Genomic DNA, 23,751 nt, shown 5'->3' on the forward strand with positions numbered 1-23,751 from the left:
TCTAATTTTTGGTATGTTGACTGTAAAGTCATAGTATTATAAGTGGTAAATTGCATTAAATAAAAATTTCATTTTTCTCTCAAAATTTAATCAAGGCAACAAAGAGGGAAAATGTATTAATTGTGGAAATATAGACAAAATCTGTCAAGATTTTACTTTGATTTTTTTTGTGACGTGCAAACAAATTTAAATAGCTAAAACATGTTGTTGGAAACTCAATATATAAATGTATAACTTAAATGATCCCTTAAAATTTAGGAGTATGCATCTACGTTTTTATTCATAAAAATATCATAATTTGTTTTCTTACTAAACATTAATGCTTGTGATAAATAATGGAAGTATTATTACAACTAATTCAATTATCAGGGATAAATAATTTCGTCATTTATAAATCATATTTTATTACTAAAAATCCTGTGAGACGAAAAAAATTCGTCAATTAGTCGTCACTAAATGAGTGTGTCTAAAAGTAAACAAAGACAATTTAGTGCTTTATTGTTAAAAGTATTATATTAACTATTAAAAGAAAAATCGTCCCCAAATGCTTAAACATTTGTGACAATTTTATTTGTCATATAATTATGTTTATTTTTAGTAGTAGTATGTTTTGTCATTAAAATGTTATCACTACCGACAAAATTATATCGTCGCTAATTATTTTACTTCAATCAGTAACGACGTCAATTATCTCTAAAGTTATATGTATTTCATAGTTGAACAAAATCTAATTTTCCCACTAATGACTATATTTTATATATACAAAAAATTATCTTTTTTAACCCGTCCTTAGTAGGGCCCACATTATGCTTTGTTGGGGACTCGAACTCTCAACCTTCAGGTTGGAAGTGAGAAGTTCTTACCATCTGATCAACTCTCTCTTATGTAGAGCCGTCAATATGGGCTAGGAGTGTTGGGTCGGCCTGGTCTAATCCTGAATTTAATTGGGCTGGGCTATGATTTTTGAAACTCATATGAGAAAAAAGTTTTTTAGCCCGACCTGAATAAGCTTGCTGATTTGTGGGACTTGAGAAATATCGGTAGAACCAGCGCGTAGGCCAATAAAAATTGATTAAAAAATATAATATAATATTAAAATTTAAAATTAAAGATAATACAAACTCAAAACAATTAGGTTAATATTTCTATTTAGATAATCTATACGTTTACTTTAAAATAAAACTTAATAAATATTATAAAGATAATTTTATATGTGGATTTGATTAAAAATTAGTAAAATTGACATCATACTATATTGTTTTGTCAATATTTATGATAATATTTTTAAATTATAATTTATGATAATATTTTTAAATTATAATTTAAAAAAAGTGAACTGGACCAGAAAGCCAGTAGCCCACGCACTTTGGGTTGGGACGGTCATTTTCTGGTCCACACCAAAAATGGGCTAGCCCCACCTGGACCGTGAAATTTTGAAGTTTGTATTGGTCAGCCTGGATGGGGTGGCCTAGCCCATATTGACAGCTCTACTCTTATGTCACATTTTTATTTTATTTTTAACTTCATTCACTTCTTTCACATTAAACTTCGATATATTTAACATAGTATATGATTATTAATACATTTAAGCAAATGCATGAAATTTACCGCCTACAATTATTTCAAATGTAGATTATATTTTAAATTATATTATATATTTTATAAAATACCTTTTAATATATTCAGTATGATTCGTCACTATAAATTTCAAAAACTATTTAGTACAATTATAAATTCATATAAAATTAAACTTTTGACTTTATTTTAAATAATTGAATAATCAGTTCAACTCGATCAGTAAATCAATTGTTTTAAAAAAAAAACATCAATACTCATAACTATAGTACTTATTCATAATATATTGGGAAAATGTACAAGTACCCCCTAAGCTATAACCAACATCCCAAAGACACATTAACTAAACTAAAGTCCTAACAGCCCCCTTAACTTCTTTTTTTTTTTATAATTTTGTACACCTTTTGTCTTACGTGGCACACTCCGTGACACCACACGATTGAGGCACCGAGAGATATTTTGAGGCCACATAAGCCAAAAAGTTGCACAAAATTATTTTTTTAAAAAAAGTTCAGGAGGTAATAGGACCTTAGAATAGTTAAGGTGTGTCGCTGGAATTTCGGTCATAGTCTAGCGGGGTACTTGTGCATTTTTACTAATATATAATTCTGGTTGGTTCATTTCTTTCATTTGTGCTTTCATTATTTAGCTTATTTCAATTTTCACACTGATGGAAAAAAGTTTAAAAAAATTCATGAAAAATTTCGCACCTTTGTGAAGTCTTAGTTTGTAGATCGAGCTTATCTCTATATAGTTGCTCTACCTACTTCTGTAGAATTACTATTAAATATGTAATTATTTTTAAATAGAAGCAAATAGATCGACTTAGTCTATGAAGTTCACCAATCAGAAATCAGTAGATACACACAAAAATTACACCAAAACATGAAAAATTGTTTTTTCTATCGTCTTTATTGAGAAATGTGTATGAAATTAAAAAAAGTGTTAAACCAACAAATAGTAGCAATCTAGTGGTAGAACCATACACTACTCACGGTACGTATAACCTAGATTGTAATTTTCAAATGATGCATTTTATAATTACATTATTTAAGAAAATTGATTAATTGAATTTTTTTCATTTTTACAGAATCCATTGAATTCGTTGGATTTAATATTTTTCCTTGCCAAAGAACGAATGGTCTCTTTCTATTTTTTATGAAGTGCTTGTATTATTCTTTTTTTAAGTTGTCACTTGTGATTATGAACAACAGTAGCCAAAAAAATTGAATTTAGCTATGAATTTTTTCGTAGCAAATAGTTGAAATATTCACTACAAATTTTAAGTCGTCGTTATTTAACACCTTACATGTTTTGTGATAATTTTTTTGTTATCACTAAATCACACATTGATTAGAGACAATAAAATCTTCGTCACCAATTATTTATATTATTAGTGACGAAAATAAATGTCATAATCAAATGTAAACTTATAATATTTTACAACGAACTATAATTTGTAAATACTATAATAAAATATTTTTTAAAATGAATTTTTTTTGTGTCCAAAAATTAAATTTTGTGACGAAAAATAATCTGGCATGAATTAGATACACTATTAGTGACGAAATAATGTTTCACCGATAACTTTAAATTTGTAACTAACACTACTTAACAAATGACGCCACTAAATATTTTAGTGGGAAATTTTAATTGACAAAACATTGCTACAAATTTTGATGTTTGATCACTAAAAGTATGTGTCTCATATATTTAAGTACGAAAAATAAATTTAGTCCCTAAAGCGAATAATTAGCAACGAGTTTTATGTTGTAGCTAATAATTTCAAATCTATATGTCATATTTTTATGAACTTACCGGTATTCATGAGCTACACAAATATCCATATTTAGCATTTGTTTTATAGTACTTATTTGCCACGATATCCAAAATACACCTAACACGTGACATAGAGAAAAGGATCTCATGAGGCCCTAAACGAACCACTTGACATAAGAATGACACAATGAATATCAAATAAAGAGATTTCAATATAAGAATGAAATAAAATTCTAAGAACTCTTTCATCTCATACTTAAGGAAATACCAAGAGAGTACATCACTAAAATAATGCCAAAATCAACTATCTCTATCAAAGCCTCTACTTAGGGTGTGCATCAGTCGGTTCGGTTCGGTCTTATGTATTATCGGTTCGATATATTGGTTTTCGATTTTTAAATATATTAACCCGATAAAAAACCAATAAGATATTCTTTATCGGTTTTTGATTTATCGATTTCGTTTCCAATTTATCCAATAAGAAAATATCCATAAAAATATTATATGACTTCTTACTTAGCTAATTATGATACGAAGGTTAGAATTACATCTCACCGCCAAAACATAGTATGAGATTTTTTATGTTAATTAAATTACGGACCTTTACAAACTTGCAAATGCTACAACCTACAATTACAAATTAAAACTAAAATCAAATAGTCCAACAAGACCAAAACTAAAATCAAAAGCTACAATTCCAAACCCTTACATTAGTTTTAAGGTTTTTAGTAAACAATAAAAACTAGTCAAACGGCCTAGTGTGAAGTGGTAGTGTACTAATAATTGGATATAATTATAGTGTCTAGTGATATATTATATTATTAATATTTAATTATTAGGGAGGCTAAAATAGTAAATTATTACCATCTTATTGGATTAACGATTTACCCAATAATCCAATAGTAAAACCCGATACCGAACCAATAACCCAATAACTTTTTTTATAAACCCCTTAAAAATCAAATAACGCAATTACCCAATAATAACAACCCAACAACATTTTTTTCGATTCGGTTTATCGGTCGATCCAGTTTTTGTACACCCCTAGCCTCCACTATAATACATATGGTTAGGACAAACCCCTGAAATGACCATGGTTGTCATGCCCCGATCCTACACCCTAGGGGGACCGACACTCGAAGACCATTGCAGGCCCCCAAGCGAACCCCTGGCCTGACTACTTAAATCAGTATAAAACAAAATCTCAACTTTGACACGAGTAAAACATAAAAATAGGAAATACGCATATCATAACTTTGGCCAAAATGACACTTGAGTCTTAATAACTGAAAACAACTCCAACTAAATACTTTATTCTATGAAGCCTCTAAACTGTCTAGAGATAAATGTTGGGACAGACCCCACAACATCATAAAATCTAAGCTAATATAGAAATGAAAAGGATGTCCTCCAGAACGCAAGGAGGCTCACCACAAACACTAAAGATCAATCTGGAATCAACAAAGCGTTGCGTGTTGATCCTGGGTACCTGCGTCTGCATCATGAAACAATGAAAACCAACTGGCATCAGTACATTGAATATACAAGTATGCGAGTTGGAAAGCTAAACAATGACTTAAGCTTGAGAGGATTAGATGAACTTACCTTGGCTCTGCTTAACTCAAGAGTATACTTAACACAAATGATATACATAGCAGTTAAAATCACATGCAAGATGTGTGTGTGTGTGTGTGTGTGTGTGTGTGTGTGTGTGTGTGTGTGTGTGTGTATATATATATATGAACCAATAAAACAGTGAAGACAACTTAGTTTGTTAAAGAAATGCAATAAGAAACTCAAATTTACTTATATAAGAAAGTAATATTGCCTCTATGGGAGTTTCTCTAACCGACACCATCACTATGAGCCTAAGTGATGATACAACATCTTACCTCACGTTGTAAGAGGACCATCCTACACCTTTCCATCGATGTAGGACCTTACTAAACTTAGTGGACCCACTAGCTCTCCTTAAGTAATCATCTCAAAAGTATGACACGTCAATTCCCATGTTGGCTACATGGTTTACATGGACACTTAAGTTAATATGAACTCTCATCTCCACATCGGTGCTCAATACTACTCCAAAAAATGTACTTAAGCTCATACTTTTAATAGAACTTCCTTCCTTTGGGATGAGATAATTTACTGAACCCATTAGCTTTAAGAAGCTCCTTTTTGGAATCAATGTTCCACTTTTAGTTCAAAACTCTTTTGGAACTTCTAGTTCCCCTCTTTACTCAAATGTGAAACATTTATAGAGCTCTATGTGATACTTAGTTACCTTATATCTTTTTGAGAATTGAACTCAACTCTTGCTCTTTATTTAACTTGAAAGTTTAACTCTTAGGGAATGCTTAGTTCCCTTATAGCCTTTGAGATATGAACTCAACTCTTTACTTGACTTAACTGGAAACTTTAACTCTTTGGTAATACTTAGTTCCCTTATAGGTTTTGAGATATGAACTCAACTCTTTACTTAACTTAATTTGAAAGTTTAACTCTTAGGTAATACTTAGTTCCCTTATAGGTTTTGAGATATCAACTCAATTCTTTACTTGACTTAACTTGAAACATTAACTCTTAGGAATACTTAGTTCCCTTATAGCTTTTGAGAAATGAACTCAAACTCTTTACTTGACTTGAACTTTATGTCTTTAAAACAAAATGAAAACATTTATGAAAGAGTTTAGAAGACTTTATCTTTTCTTGCTTCTTAACTTCTAGACTTGGATCTTAACCTCTTTGACTTTGACCTTACTTTCCTTGAATTGAATTATGGATTCAAGTATCATGATATCATGTTTATGGATGATTTCATGATGTTTAGATGTACCTTAGAGTGTTGTAAATAACTAGGAATGAGGGGTACATCACTTAGGAACTAGTACGAAAATATAGGGAAAAAACAGGGTCTCCAGGGGGTCCTGATGCTCTGAAAGGCACGGAGAGCCATAGCCTGACGGACAGAGGCTGTCCTCAGGCGCTTTGAGAGGCGCTCCAGAGCCTGACGGATAGACTTTGTCCTGAGGGGCTTTGGAGGCGCGGTGCCCCAGCGTTCCTCCAACGGGTTTTCGACTTTCTTCTTTGTTTTTTCATCTCTAAACCTTTCCAAACTCCCTTAGATACCACAAATAAAACTTAGGATCTCTAATTAACTTATTACCCAATGATTTAGACCCGAAAACAGTTCTAAAACATGGATTACCTCTAACAGCGAACAACAACAATCCAATTAACAAGAACCTCAATTTTTCTTTCAAGATTTCAACCTCTAACATGAGTTAATTCATGAACTTGACTGATTTGAATGAAATTGGTGTGTGGGTGAAGTAACCCAACACAAAAGAGCCCGCATACCTTGTTGGGGATCACCCCAACGAAAATCCACGAATCTAAACTTGGTGTTCTTGCGTCTTCTTCTTCATTCTCCTCTTTTCTTATTGCTTTCAAAATCCTAGTCTATTTTTCTAAGTGCGTAAACTGAATGGGATCACTTTATACCCCAACATATTACTCCAAAAAGAAATAAATTGGCTTAAGAAAAAGACCAAAACACCCTTACTAAATCCAGTTTTGGAACTTTCTCTGCTCAACAATCCATCTTCCGAATGTCATGTATCACTCATACGACCTCAGAAATTCACAAACTTAGTGTCGTTGGAAAGATCTTCCAACAATTTTTCTGTCCATGTAAAGAAGTCACCCAACCTCCTTCTGATCTGGAAGTTATGATCATTTGAAAATGGCCAAAACCCACTTTTAAAATATGAAAATTTTCCAGATTTTCCCATTTGTTTTCAAATTTGTTTCTCCTTGTTTTTTTTATCAGCTAATTTTTGTCTGTCTAGAATAAAAGATGTTACAATGGTCCCATGAGAAATCACCAATCCAAGTGCTAAGTGGAGAAATCCAACTAGCCACGAATAGCTAGAGGAGCGTCAGATCCTATATTATAAAATAATATAAGCACAATATGCATAAACATATTGAATATGCAAAACATGCATAAAGGTAAACGTGATAATATAGTGAGTTCAAAATATGATAATACATTACCAAGTAAAGCTAGTCAAGCCAAAATCATGAATGATGGAACAAGGTCAATGCAACAATTGAGAAGTCATAATAAAGCTTATTTATCACTAACCGACATAAACAGTGTGAGATACAAAATATATATATATATATATATATATATATATATATATATATATATGCTCGCCCGCGCGCCTCTACGTTTAAAGGCTAACTTGCTTCAGATCACTCCTTATTTCGTTCAAGAAGGAGATATCTTGACTTGTTCAAAAAGTGAATCGGAACAGAAAGCGATCAAATAAACATAGTACATAGTTTATACATGAATTAAAACAAATATAAAGTTGATAGAAGATTCTTAAAGTATTAAACAATGTGTTACAACATATTTGATGTGTCAACTTGGCTACTAAAGGCCAATAACACAACATTATTAATTTTGTTTTTGACACTCAAATCCTTAATCAATCTCACTTAATTACTCAATCATAATGTCATCTTCAAGCATAGTTTCACTTAGAGTTTTTGCTTCCCCACCCAAAGTTGGTTTAACTTCATTTGGATTTTTCTCAAATACACAAATCTTAGTGCATAGGCACTTACTTTGGAGTTTGCTACAATATAATATCCACCTTCAAACTCCTCTTTGAGACAAGCTTTTCTACATGATGAGTCGGTAAAACATAATCCTTTGAAGATTTGGCTTGTTGATTTGCACGTGTTGAACTTGCACCTCTACAATCATTCAAATATAGTAAAATATATTATAATAAGAGACATAATCGAAATAAATATTGCTCGCATCATGTTTAGAGGAATATATAAAAACAAACAAATTGTTTCAAGAGTTCTTCATAGTTGTCAAACGTATAGCAAATAACTTTAAAGCATGTACGAATTCACAATTCTTTAGGCTTTATTTGAACGGGTCGTAGCCTGCTTAGTCACATTCTTTTTATTTATGATTTCATAAAAAAATTAGAGATCCTACCACTGTTTTAAGGTCAAACTAACTCATATAAATTTGAATAGAGGGAGCAGTTAATATTTTGAAGGAAAAAATAGAGTGATTTTGCACATTATTTTATTTTGAGGCTTAAGAGGAATAATGAGGAAAGACAAACCATAGGAAACAAAGAGCATCATTGCCAAGACAACAATTGCCATGAAGCAAATGGAACGAGCCATAGTTTCTTTTGATGAGTAAAAAAGATTGGAAAACTTTCTTTTTAATTAATGAAAGAAAGCAATTTAGAGTTGTGAACAAACAAGTAACACAATGTGGAGGTAATTTATAGGCAGTGAAATTATAAGAGTAAGCCAATAACATGTGGAGCAATGGTTGTTGGTAGGTCATAAACACAATAAACATGTTCTTGTTTCTTTTACATTTTTTTTTTAAAAAAAAAGAGGTAGATCAGTAAAGAATTGAATCTGTCCATCGATAAAGAAAGATTGCAATTTATAGTTCGAACCTCTTTCCATGAATACGAATTTGATCATATTCTAATATGATTGTCAAATATTTAGTGCGAAATTAAAAAAAATATGTTCCTCCTAAAAAAAAATTATAGGAGTGCTGTCAATTTTAGTGTAAGGATCTATTTGTGGAATTAAGCCGTTGAGTTTAAAGTATAAGTGAAATTAGGGCAAGAGTTAATTATGGTTAACATTCGTAGTTTGGAAGCTTAGATTGGAATTCGACGATTTCATTGGATTAAGGGATGAGTCTAGGCCTATGTGAGGACTTGGTTAAATTTTCAAGAGGTTTCGAGGACAGTTTGGTATGTTCCGGTGAACGTTAGTTCATTGTGATATTCACAGATTTGGGGTCAAGAATACCTCGAATCCGTATTTCAATGGTTCCACTGATTTCGGAATATCGAATTTAGTAGAGTAGCATACTTGATTTGTGTGATCGGGCTTTTGAAGGAATCTGGAGGTTCCTTTCCGTGTTTTTGGTTGAGTCTAGGTGTTTTTGTGTGTGATGATGTTTGTTGCCCATTACTTTGTTCATTTCTATCGCGGGATTCACTCTTGTGATCGCATAAGGGTATTTTGTGTGTTGTTATCATGTGAGGTCGATCATGATCGCGTAGAATTTGAGCTCTAATAATACGATCGTATGGATAGTATCGCGATTGCGATGGCCAATATAAGTGAGTTGACCACAATATTCATTGTGATCCGGTGGCCTTGGAGTCGTCGCAGTCAGGATGAGTAGTCTCATCTCCATTTCATCATTATTTTTTAATTTTCGGAGCTCGGTAGAGGCAATTTCAAAGAAATTTTTTCAAGATAAATCATTTGGATATTTGTTTGTGATCCTAAATCCTCATTTCCCATTAGTAATTTATCTTTTTTGAACTTTAAAGTCTGAGGATTTTTCAACTACTTGAACTATAAAAAATGATACTTTAAGATAGATTTCAACTTGTTTTTTCGATGTGATTTTCACTATTGGGTTCTAAAATATTTGGTCAAAATGTCTAAAGTTGGGAAGAATTTCAGTCTTAAAGTTTTCATCGAAAGGACATTATTTATCTTTCATTTTGTTTTTCTAAATTGTGCATGACCATAAGATTAGATATAAATCCAGCCATAAGAATTCATGATATTTTCTAATTTTTACATCACCATAAGCTTAATTGGCTTCAAGGAAAATGCAAATAAGTATACTAGTTACTATAAGGTTGGGAACATTTAAAAACCTATATGTTATAAATCAGATTGCAATAATAAAGGGATGAATTTTATTATTTTTCCTAATTTTACAGTGAATGGTAAATTTGTAGCATAAATGGTAAAGAATTTAGTGAACATACATTTAGCGATGTGTTAGTTTTTTTCACAAATAAAAAATAATTAGAGCAACAAAAGGTATATTTCTTAATGTCCTTTATTAAACTTGAGTAATTACAAATACAAAATTTCATTTATTTATTCAAATGTATGAACGTATAATAATCTTAGTTTCAGTGTGTGGATAAAATTTATATTGTGTTTTTTAGTCAATCACACATAACAATACAAATTAATAGAGCTTAAATAAAAATAATTCTTTTCTCAGTTGATATTACAACTTATTTACTCTAAATTTAGAGATGTTAATGTCAAAATTAAATTATAAAATTTCTTGGATTGTAACAAAATCTTCAATTATTAAATGCACACATCAAAAGTTCAAAAAAAATCATGCATTTGACCAAATTTAATAATATTGACATTTTGCAATAAGAATCTCATTTATCAAATCAAATATAATATTATGATTATTAAATAAACCACATATACTATATAACTCACATATTAATAATACAAATGTATTAAAATGTGAAATGGTTCACATATCAAATTAGATACGGTGTCATTACGATTTAGGAAATTATAGATTGTAACATTTTTTAAATTGTAAAATACACTTTTCAATGATTGATTTTCTTTCTATATAAATGATATTCTATACAATCTAGTAATTTATTGAGTTTCTCTTTTCGCCTAAGTGTGAAACAGGTTGCCTAATGTATTCCAACAAAGTTGTAAGGATAATAGGTATACACTACTAGAAATTTTACTTACTGCCACAATTCACGAACCGTTGCAATAGACATTCCTATCGTAGCCACAGGTCTAAGGCTACGTTACGTCAACCGCTACAACAGATCGCGTAGCAGTAGATCTATTTCAGTGGTTTGGTACGACGGTTCATATAATTGTAGTCATATATGGACCTATTGCCACGGTTCTCGCTTGAATTACTTGCCGATGGTTAGTGTCGTATTGGTACGGTTATGAACCGTGGGAATGAGGTTTATGCATCAGTTCTATTGAGTCTATGACTACTATTTTTCTTTCGATTCAACATACAATTTCATTATATTGCGACAGTTTTTATAGGGTAATGCAACAGTTTTCAACAATTATAAAATTGTCGCTCAATGGCTATTGCTACAAATAATACATGGTATTGCAACAATTCTTACATTCAGCAACAATTATAATTAAGCTATTGATTCCTATATATATTATTGGTCCACTTCCACAACATTTTGTTATATTGAGCTATTGCAGTAATTTATAACATAAAAATACCCATAAATCGTTCACGAGAATAAATGTTCATTACCAAAATTAGAATTCAAGATCTGTAATTCTAATATCAATAAAAGCAAAATATACAAATATTTTTATAGCATTCATAAAAAGGTGAAACACATGCACCACACAGTTTTCAATCTTCAAATATAACATTTCTAGAACATCAAGAATTCAGCTCCTATGCAAAGTCTTCACTACTGCTTTCATCGCCTTCTTTGATTTCATTACCTACATACAATTAAAAATATATATAAATAATTTAGCAAATCTTTTGCAAGATCTTAATGGATCCACAATAGCCATATATTACAAAATTACTACTCTATATATAAGACATACATATATAAACTCAATTAACTCAAATAACATTAAACTATTTGGAGTATGGACTAATCTAATCATGATTATTTCATGTTTCACTGTGATGACTTTCATTAGATGGGAGGATTTGAGATTTAAGTATAGTAACCTCCTTGGGAAGGCAGCCCAGAGAAGTGATTAATCTAGAAGGTTACACATTCAAACTAGATTTAGTATTGACTACACATAATGTGATTATGATAGAAGTGATTAAGCCTTAAGATCTTTTCAAGCTCGCATTCAATATCTACGATTTCTACTTTCATCTTATCAAGATCGCCTTTTCTTATAACATTGCTAAATATGGATCTAAATGCATTATGAAATGAGCATCATGACTTTTTTATCCTGATACTTTCATCTCTTCAATTTGTACACGACTTGATATATTAGACTCACACCCTTTTGGTAATTTGGCATCTTTTAGGACGGTGCAAAATTAATTTTTCTCATCTGGTGTCATAGAGAAACAAGTTTTAGCTAGATGGATATTTCTTGTATCACAATCTTTTAGAGGTTGAAGCTTATCCCCATTTCATACAAGTCATAGAGAGAATTTATATGATCTTTGGACTTTTCAAGTATATCCAATAAAGACTCAAGCACACTGTAATAAATATTCTTCTCTATGTGCATCACATCAAGATTGTGCCTCAATTTATTTGTTGCCCAAAACGGCAACTCAAAAAATATGAATTTTTCCATACACCATCATTCTTCCGTTTTCTTTTCTTTTTGTTCTTTTCAAATACGTTATTGAATACACAAAGCTCTTCAAGAATTTGTGCACCTGATAATGGAGTAGGTGCAACTTTATGCTCCTTTTTACCATTAAATGATTTTTTATCTCTTCTGAATGGATGATCAGGAGGTAAAATGTCCGATGACCTAAGTAATACATCTTACGACTATGTTTGAGATATTGGGATATTATGATTACAGGTGGTGCATGACCATCTCCCCTTGGTGCTCCATCCAAAAAGCATTGCTAGAGCTAAAAAATCACTAATTGTCCACAATAAAGCTGCACACATTAGAAATGTTTGATTAGTTAGAGCATCATATGTTTCAACTCCTACTTTCCATAGTTCCTTCAACTCCGCAATCAGTGGTTGCAAGTATACATCTATATCATTTTCTGGAGAAGATGGACCTGGAGTAATCATTGAGAATATAATATCTCACACTTCATGCAAGTCCATGGTAATAAATTATAGTTCATCAACATAATTGGCCATGTGCTATGGAAAATGCTCATAGTTCAGAACTTAACCTTTTGAACTTTTAGATTCATCGAATCTCAAACCTTCACACCAATTCAACACCAAAAAATGACAGCATTAATAGTATAACCCAATTGATAAGTTACTAGAAGATTCCACCATTTAAGAAACTTTATACACATAAAAGACTAAAGGCACGCTAAAACATATTTCGAAGCAATAAGGGCAGATTTCTCACCTTTGAAATTCCAGCTGCAGAAAGTGTACAATCTGATTGGTCGTGCTCTTGAACAAAACTTAAGTAGTGACACCACAATGCAACAGACTGCATCAAGCAAATCAAATAACTATCAATACATTTATTTTGATTCTAGCAAACAATTACATGTATTCTAAAATAGTAACAGAGTTGATTGTTCACATGAACAATGTGATTAGGACAAACAGTAACAACTGCTATCTCATTATAAAAAAAACACACAAGGGTGTTTGCTAATCAGTTTAACAACTACTATACATATAAAAGTATTCAATGTATTACTGATTCTAGAGCTAATGAGCAACAGTAGAATAAATCTAGTGACTTATCTATTGAGTGGTTTTTAACAATTAGAGTCTTATATTTTATCATCTTTTAAATAATATATTTATTATATGTTATGTTACCTTTTCAAAAATATATATATTCTTTCAAGTAAACACCCAATTCTAGATAATATATGAAATGTGAAGTGCCTTATTTTCGTGAAACAAATTTGTGAACAAGGATCTTGTATATATATTCTTAGCTTTTGACTTATAAATTACTTTTACAAGCCTATCTAAAAAATAATCTTCCCAATGAATGAATAACACCGAGAAAAAATTCTATTCTACTAACAAACTCTTGTTAGTATCAAAAACAAGGTTTCAGTTGCACTTGCACAGAGACTACAAGAACAATTTAAGCAATGAGTTGCACATCTTTTTTATGTATTATCTTTTTGTTTAGGATAAGAGTTACCCCATCTTAGTTTATGTTAAAGGATTGCAAAGTGTTTAACTAATGTAATTTTAGTAATATTTTACATTTTTACTAGCTTAGTATCAAAAACAAGGTTTGTTGTGACTAGATTCGACATGCAGTGTCCATGTGGTGACAGTGAGACAGAGAAGCATGAACAAGGCCCACTACTACACCAATAGATTTTGGACCAGACCAGTTCAGATTCTTTCTAGTTGAAATCCATATATGACAAGAAACCAACACAAAAATATTCAAAAAGCCTTATCTTCAGACACTAGAGATCATAGATACACAACAATATAAAAGATGATTGTAATATACACATTCTTAAGTCCTGAGTCACTTAATCTCCAGCTATAAATTAAGATAGCAGAAGTTGTATCGTGGGCTTCCTTTATGCTGGATTCTACTTAATTTTGTCTAAACATAAAAAAAAATTCTAAGTTAGCCAATCAAACATGAAAAATATATGCATCCTGAATAATAATACTTCCCTACACAAGAATGAAAAACTTATATTATACTTTTTTAAGTGAAAAATTATAACTTTCGACATACAATCACAATAGAGAATAGCTACTAAACAGTCTTGTTGGTTGCCTCAGATCCTCCCTACCCATCTTTCACTTCTTCAACTATCACTTATTTCTTATCCTCGTCCACCTTTAAACTAAAACAACAACCCATGACTATGATAAGTCAAGTTCTCCCATTGTAATGTAGAAGAAAATAAAATAACAACCTCAAATTCTAACATCAGGAAACAAACCAACAAATAAAAACAGGTACCTACCTAATTGAAGTATGCAGTGTTGTAGGTTTAATAAGAAATTGTTGTTGCTGCAGAGTATGGATATGTGATCCCTAAGAAAATTGGGCTAAGCATTCAATTGTTCTCCAAAAACAAAAAAACACAAATAAAACTACTGGAAGATCAAGACAAATAATTTCCGGTATGTAAAAGGAAGCAAGCACACAAGTTAAACTATATGAATAGTAAAGCAACTAGAAAACTAGAAACCATGCTAAGCAAACTTAAATAAAATTGATAGATAACTCCTAAAATATAATTGGCTAGACAATTCGACGGAACCAGTAATTAAAGCCATATCACTCACGAACAAAACAACAACAAACACAAGAGCATAACTTATACCTCCATCAACTCAGACACACTCAATTTGAAATCAAACAGTCCATTATTAGACATTAACAGTAAATCAAAGAAGAAAAGAAGCATTGGAGCAAAGGAGAATAAGCTTCATATTATCAAAACAAAATGTTAGCTTAAACAAGTAGAGGTCAAAAAGATTACCTTTTTGGGGCAGCGACATTGAGACAAGAACACAGAGAGGTTTCTAACCGATTCTTCTACAGTTATACTTTACCAAGAGTTGACTTCTTATATCTTTGTGTCTTCTGCAATACAAATAAATATTATATAACCATACCACAAAGATTTTCCATCAAATTCATCTCAATAAAGACAAGGAAACTCTTAAACAATAAAGAGGGCATATTCAATAGTAATCTAGCTTATCTTAAAGTCATTAGGCATAGTGAGTCAGCTTACATATAGCACAGACAATCAAAAAGCATTAATGTTTTGAATCTAGAGCATTACTCAATCTCAAAGTCTCTTCAAGTTTAACCCTAAATCCACTTCATGTTTAACCCTAAATACTCAACTCTAACTTCAAATTCGGAGTGTTTTCTTTTCTAATTTCACTATACATCATAGAGTAAAACAGGGGAAGTCTATACACTACCTATATTAGAGCAAATAACATTGATTTAAGGATAACTCATATATTATTTTTTAATATTCTTCAAAAATAATTCAATGGGGACTTAGAAATCATGAACTAGCACAGAAACCTTAAACATTATTCACCTTTAAGACGAATTCGTGGTCGAACCTCAAAAACTTCACCAAGAAGAACGAGCTTGTTGTTCGTTATTGTTTATCTCAACGAGCTTCACCAACAGCTTCTTTATCCAAGAGATTCGTAGTCCTAGAGATTTTGTTTTCCTCAGTAAAAGCTTCGCTGAAATTTCTTGAATCGCTCTCTGTTCTTAGTTGCTCAACAAAAGTTCCATAGCTCACATCGCTGAATGAAGTTTCTGAAAATAAGGTTTTGTTCTTTTTCTTTTAGATTTTTTAATAAGGGATTAATATATCTTGCCAAATTATTGGAGGGAAATATATTTTTAGGATGGAAATATATTTAGGGATAAAAATCAGAATTATTTTCTAAAAAGGGAAAAGGGTCTGATATACCCCTCAACTTTGTCATTTGGAGCTGATATACCCCTCGTTATAAAAGTGGCTCATATATGCCCTTACAGTTATACAAACGGCACACATATACCCCTGCCGTTACAAAACGGCTCACATATACCCTTCATTTAACGGAAGTTAAAAAATTAGTTTTAAATTTATATTTATTACTCTTTTTTTAAAAAAAATTATTTAGGGGTATATATGATTCTTCTATCAAAGTTTAAGGTATATTTTAATTTTTTTTCATACATAAACTATTTTTTGACTTCTTTTATTAATTTGAATTTCTTATTCTTATTTTGTTGTTTTCTTTCATTCCTTAGTTTAAAGAATAAAAAATTAAACTATTTTTTTTGTGTGTATTGTAATTTAATTTCGTATTCGAAGAAAAAAATTGGTCATCTACAATAAGTTTTACAAGAATATTAGTGAAACATAAATAAATTTGATTATCAAAATAATAATTATAAATTAGTCATTGAAACAAAAAAAAAGTCAAAAAAAATATGTTTGACAAAGATTAAATTTACTCATATGAGACTATATTTTTTAGAAAAAATAATAAAAATTTAGATTAAAATTATTATTTTTTTCATTTCCGTTAGGGGAAAAGGGTATATGTGAGCCATTTGTTTACAAGTAGGGGTATATATGAGTCACTTTCATAACAAGGGGTATATCAGCTCTAAATGACAAAGTTGAGGGGTATATCAGACCATTTTCCCTTCTAAAAATAACCGTTACCATAGAGTTATCTATCGCGATAAATCTAAAACTTGTTGCTATAGATTCTCTATAGGGACGGTTATAGGGATGATGCAACAGTTTATTTTAAGAATTATTCTATTAGATTCAAGGATATTTGGCCACAATTATAACCGTTGTAATAGGTGAGCTATTGCTACGATAGTATAACCATTGCTACATAAGCGTTTAAGTCAAATTTGTACTAGTGGTAAAAATACAATATTTTTATGTGGAAACACACGGCTCAAAATGTGTAAGAACCACGACCTGTATCTTTATAAGATTTAACTCCAACTTCACTAAATCAACTCAAGCCTCCACAATAGATAGATTACAAACTGTGCAACCTACCTTAACTTCACGTTATGGATTCGGACTACAACTCTTGTAATTGTAGGAACTAACTCTAATTCCTAAGCTTCAAGACAAACCTCCCAAGGTATGTGTTCCAAACTCTTCAAGTTATCACAACCTGAAGACAACGCTTCTAATTCAGTTTATAGCTCACTGAACTACGATTACATCAAGACTCATTCACAAATAAAAAAAAACACATAAACCCTGTAAAAGGATCAGTTTTTCGATGTGTTCCTTTAGTTCGCTGGTAGCACTTGCTTAGTGAATTTCTCAATTGCTCTTTTGCTCTGCAAGTGCACCAGTATTCTGAACGACTTCACTTCTATTTAAGCACAATTCCTCATAGAGTTATTTTTCACTTCAAACTCCTTATTGACTTGAACTCTCTTAACTCAAAGTTCTACTTCAAGTAAGACTCCTTCTTTAATTCAAACTTCTAGCTTCTTTGGACTTCTTCTTGAAATGATATTCATTGATTCTTTTGTATTGTAGTTGAACTCCAACACTTCAATTCAACAGTAACTTTTAGAGTTCTACTTTAAGTGAGACTCCTTCAATTAAAACTACTTGCCTCTTTAGACTCCTTCAAATCAAACTCATTGATTCTTTCTCTTCAATTCATCACATGTTTATTTTCTTAGGGTTTCTCACGAAATTAACATTATCCATCCCTTAATTTCTGCATTCTTGTCTTTATTCATTTTAGAAGCTTTCTCGAATTCTACTGCTCGTGACAATGCACCTTTGGACAATGTTGACTGACTTGTTTCATCTTTCTTTGTCAATCATCAAAACTGCATAAATCACAACAATAAAGAATTTTCAAAATTTTGTTTTTTTTTCTTTACAAAGTTGATAAATTGATCATGAAAAAAAATGATGATAAAAATGATAAATTATGAGAACTACACATGAGAGGCATTTAAATACATTTTCTTGAACAATCAACAACGCCTTATGTTTAATGTCTTGAACCATTTCAGGTTGATACATCAGTGGATCATATAAACACTCAACCATTTGATTGAACTTAGAGGACCATGTTTCATGTTCTTCTACTTCAAAACACAATCTTATTGTGTTTTCATAGATGACATATGTTCGATCATAAAACCTCCAATTACCATCCTGTGTGAAATAGTAATTAAGATTCACTTTTCGAATTCCACATAGAATGAAAAGTTTGCCCTTTGACAAATTTTGATCATCACTCTCTAGGAGGTCCTTTTGATGTTCAATTGTCCAACAATAAGGATTCCTAACCATCGTATGATTCAAGTTAGAAGAGCTAGACTTAGTGAATTTATGGGGGAAAGGAAGCAAAGAGTGAGCAATGTTTAGATGAAAAAGACATGTGAAGACATTATATAGATGTATACATTTATATATCATGAATGAACCAATCTAAAATATATCAAATTTAATTATAAGGGAAACATGGAAATAACATTAATTTTCTAATTTTTGGTATGTTAATTGTAAAGTCATAGTATCATAAGTGGTAAATTGTATTAAATAAAACTTTCATTTTTCTCTCAAAATTTAATCAAAGACAACAAAGAGGAAAAATGTATAAACTGTGGAGATATAGACAAAATCTGTCAAGATTTTACTTTGAAATTACTTTTGTGATGTGCAAACAAATTTAAATAGCTAAAACAAGTTGTTGGAAACTCAATATAGAAATGTATAACTTAAATGATCCCTTAAAATTTAGGAGTATTCATCTACGTTTTTATTCTTAAATATATCATACTTAGTTTTCTTACAAATATTCATTATGTATGCTACACGTCACTAAGTTCGTTAACATATAGTGAAGTATATTGAGGTTTGATAAATTATTGAAGATAGTTTTTCAGGGATGTTTTGGTGTTTTCGCACTCTTTTAACTCCTAGACTGTGTAGTTTTAGTCTATCCTAAGTGGTACTAAGTGGAAGTTAGTTGACTAAAACCCCTACCATCACACCAAACACATAGAATCATTAGACAATGTAATCAAACTTCTCTAAAGCAAGCACTTGGGTTATTTATCTTCAAGTTTCAGTTTAAGGAGTCAAGCTAGGATTTCCATTTCAGGTGCGTTATTTCATCAATGAGTATTCGTTAATCCATGGAGTCTCAAAGTAAACCTATTATTTGTTGGGGTTTAGCAAGTGTAAATAGAAAAAGAAAAGAGAGAATATTAAAAGTGAGGGAACTATTTTGGAGGGAAAATGAATAGTCATTTGCAAAGCATAAATGAAAAGTCATTTATCCCATATCGGCAAAAGAAAGGGAAATTGTTGTCCTTATATAAGGAAACACTTCCATTACTTCTTAAAGAGCTAAGAAGAAGATGTCCCCTCGCGTTTTCGTCGTCGTCGCTCGGCTTCGGCCTTGGCTTTGGCTTCGGCAAATGATTTGATTGATAAATTTTTTGGACAAAATTTATTTAATCAACTTTTGTTAAATCAAATAAAACCTGTTAATATTATCTCCTACAAATTTGCGGGTAACGGTAACATTCCGAAAAATAGTTACTCTTTTCGAAAAGTCCTTACTTTCCAAAAAGCCGTTATTTTCCTAACAGACATATTTTTTTCAAAAAGTTGTTATTTTTTCCAAAAGACATAACTTTCTGGATAAAATGGGTCTGAACAGATTTCTTTGAACAGACACGTTTCTTGCTGAAAATGGCTATAAAAGGAAGTCAATTTTCGATTTTCAAACACTGAAATTTTCCTTCTCTGCATATATATTTTTCTCTCAAATAAATCAAAGTGTCGATCGACTGAGTCTGTGTGACTTGTTGCTGTTCTGAACTTCGCTGAAGTTAAAGAAATTTGAGGTACCGCTATTTCTTTAACAGGTTTAATCCGTTTTATCTTAGGAGAAATTAATCCATAACCTTGGGTACACTGAGGGGATTAAATTTCTTAAGGACACACAATAGTTTCTGTGGACTCGGATTACTTCTTGTATTTTATGTATTTTCTGTTCGTCTTATTTCTGTTTCTGTTTATTTGTTAACCTTATAAATACAGGTTAATATAACATTATTTAAATTCATGATTTCCATAGAAGTTGGAGTTCTTATATAAAGCATGATTTTTCATTATTTTGCTCATTCTTCTTCATGGATAGTTTGAGCTTGCATTTTCATCTATAAAATCAGTATTTACAGATAGTATTTTCATGAGCTACTCAAATATCCATATTTCTCATTCTTTTTGTAATACTTATTTGACAATATATCAAATGTACACCTTAGACGTGACATGGAGAAAAGGAATTTATGAGACTCTAAACAAGCCACTTGACATAAGAATGACAATATGAATATCAAATAAAGAGATTTCAAAATTAGAATGAAATATAAGTCTCAGAACACATTCATCAAGAGAGTACAAGACTAAAATAATGCAGAAATCAACTATGTCTATCAAAGCCTCTACTACAGCACATATGGTTAGGACAAACCCCTAAACCACGTACAAAGTTTTAAAATTGAAAAGACATCAAAAGTAATAAAATGACCATGGTCTTGTCTTCGAACCATGAGGACTCACCGATCCAAGTGCTAAGCAGAGCAATCCAATAGCCACGACTAGCTAGAGAAGCGTCAGATCCTATATTATAAAATAATATAAGAACAATGTGCATCAATACTTTGAATATATTGAATATGTGAAACATGCATAAACGCGTAAACGTGATAATTCATAATATGATAATACATTACCAAGTAAAGTGTAGTAAAGCTTGTCAAGCCAAAATTATGAATCATGGAACAAGGTCAATGCAACATTTGAAGTCATAAAAAAGCTTAAATCAAATCAATGAGGAAGTTATACACCTCTGTGTTTGAAGGTTAGTTGTTGCTTCATATCACTCATTTCATTCAGGAAGGAGATATCTTGGCTTGTTCAGAAAATGAATAGTAACAGAAAGTGATCAAATAAACATAATACATAAACTAAATCAAAATAAAGTTGATAGAAGATTCTAAAAGGATTAAGTGATGTGTTAAAACTTATTTAATGTGTCAACTTGGCTACTAAAGGCCAATTATACAAGATAATTAATTTTGTTTTTGACACTCAAATCCTTAATTAATCTCACTTAATTACTCCATCATAATCTCATCTCCAAGCGCAGTTTCACTTGGAGTTTTTGCTTCCCCACCCAAATTAAAGTTGGTTTAACTTCATTTGAAATTTTGTCAAATACACAAATCTTAGTGCATAGGCACTTCCTTTGGAGTTTGCCACAATATAATGTCCACCTTCAAACTTCTCTTTGAGACAACCTTTTCTACATGAAGAATAGGTAAAACATAATCCTTTGAAGGTTTGGCTTGTTGATTTGCACATGTGTTGAGCTTGCACCTCTACAATCATTCAGAAATAGTTACAAATATTATAATAAGAGAGATGTAATCGAAAGAAATATTGCTCATATAATGTTTAGAGGAATATATATAAACAAACAAATTAATTCAAGAGTTTTTCATAGTTGTCAAAAGAATAGCAAAAGATTTTAAAGCATGTATCAATTCACAATTCATTAGGCTTTGTTTGAACGGTTCGCAGCCTACTTTTTTACCATTTTTTTATCATGTTTCATAACAAATTAAAGATTCTAACTTCGTGTCAAGTCAAACTGACTCATATATATAAATTGGAATAGAGGGACTAGTTAATATTTTAAAGGAAAAAATAGAGTAATTTTGCACATTATTTTATTTTATGAGGTTTAAGAGGAATAAATGATGAAAGACAAACCATAGGAAACAAAGATCATCATTGCCAAGACCACAAATGTCATGAAGCAAATGGAACGAGCCATAGTTTCTTTTAATGAGTGAAAAAGATTGGAAATCTTCTTTTTTTTAATTAATAATAAGAAAGAATGCAATTTAGAGTTGTGAATAAACACGTAACACAATAATGGAACGAGCCATAGTTTCTTGTTTGAACTTTCAGAGGTTCCAAGGGCAGTTTGGTAAATTCATATGAAAGTTAGTTTATTGTGACATTCTCGGATTTCGGGTCAAGAGTACCTCGAATCCATGTTTCGATGGCTCCATTGAGTTCGGAACGTTGAATTTAGTAGAGTAGCATACTTGATATGTGTGATCGGGCTTTCAAATGAATCTGGAGGGTCCTCTCCATGTTTTTGGTTGAGTCTTGGTGTTGTAGTGTGTGATGATGCTTGTTGCCCATTACTTTGTTAATGGCGTTCGAGGGACACACTCTCATGATCAGATAAGGGTATTTCTGTGTCTCGTTATCAAGTGGGTCTTTCGTGATCGAGTAGAGTTTGTGCTATGATCATCACAATCGCAATGGTCAACTAATTAAATGAGTTGACCACTATATTCATTGTGATGGCCTGGTCTTGTAGTCACGATTGCAATGAATAAATTTTCCAGTTTCTTATCCAAAAGTCAGGGTTTCATCTCTATTTCATCGTATTTTTAAAATATAAAAATTAGGAGCTCGATAAAAGTGATTTCAAAGAAGTTTTGGAGATAAATCATTTGGGTATTTGTTTGTGATCCTAAATCCTCATTTCCCAGTTGTAATTTATGATTTGAACATCAAATTCTTTGTTTTGAACTTAGAAGTCTTGAGGATTTTTCAAGAACTTGAACTTTTAAAAAAAAACTTTAAAGTTGTTTAAAATATATGGTCAAAAATGTCTAAAGTTGGCTCAACCCAAGGACACAATTTCAGTCATAATGTTTTCATCAAAAGGACATTATTTATCTTTCATTTTGTTTTTCTAAATTTTGCATGACCATAAGATTAGATATAAATCCAGCCATAAGAATTCATGATATTTTCTAATTTTTACATGACCATATGCTTTTATTGTATTATATTGTTTTTTTTACTTGATTAAGCGTAAACAAGTATACTAGTTACTATAAGGTTGGGAACATTTAAAAACCTATATATTATAAACAGATTGCGATGATAAAGGGATAAATTTTATTATTATTCCTAATTTTATAGTGAATGGTAAATTTGTTGCATTAACGGTAGAGAATTTAGTGAACATACATTTAGCGATGTGTTCATTTAAAAAAATAATAATAATAATTAGAGCAACAAAAGGTATATTTCTTAATGTCCTTTATTATACTTGTGTAATTACAAATACAGAATTTCATTTATTTATTCAAATGTATGAATGTATAGTAATCTTAGTTTCAGAATGTGAATAAAATTTATATTGTGTTTTTTAGTCATTCATACGTAACAATACAAATTAATAAAGCTTAAATAAAAATAAT

The 23,751-nt window shown here is 31.0% G+C and overlaps 1 long non-coding RNA gene and 2 pseudogenes across 2 annotated transcripts; all 3 read right to left on the bottom strand.

The window, feature by feature from the left end:
• Nucleotides 1-7,736: 7,736 nt before the first annotated feature.
• Nucleotides 7,737-8,637, bottom strand: LOC101255507 (defensin-like protein; annotated as a pseudogene).
• A 2,950-nt stretch (nucleotides 8,638-11,587) lies between these two features.
• Nucleotides 11,588-16,215, bottom strand: LOC109120735 (uncharacterized). Of its 2 annotated transcripts, none has more exons than XR_002028146.3 (4): nucleotides 15,974-16,215; nucleotides 15,395-15,498; nucleotides 13,312-13,398; nucleotides 11,588-11,718 (listed from the first exon to the last, which is right to left on the bottom strand). It is a non-coding gene; the product is annotated as an uncharacterized lncRNA (long non-coding RNA). The 2 variants fall into 2 exon arrangements; XR_002028147.3 differs by lacking the exon at nucleotides 11,588-11,718 and adding an exon at nucleotides 11,896-12,874.
• A 5,361-nt stretch (nucleotides 16,216-21,576) lies between these two features.
• On the bottom strand, nucleotides 21,577-22,298 carry LOC101255807 (flower-specific defensin-like; annotated as a pseudogene).
• Between the last annotated feature and the right edge of the window lie 1,453 nt (nucleotides 22,299-23,751).

This window comes from Solanum lycopersicum, chromosome 7, assembly GCF_036512215.1.
Source record: "Solanum lycopersicum chromosome 7, SLM_r2.1".
Classification (NCBI taxonomy): domain Eukaryota; kingdom Viridiplantae; phylum Streptophyta; class Magnoliopsida; order Solanales; family Solanaceae; genus Solanum; species Solanum lycopersicum.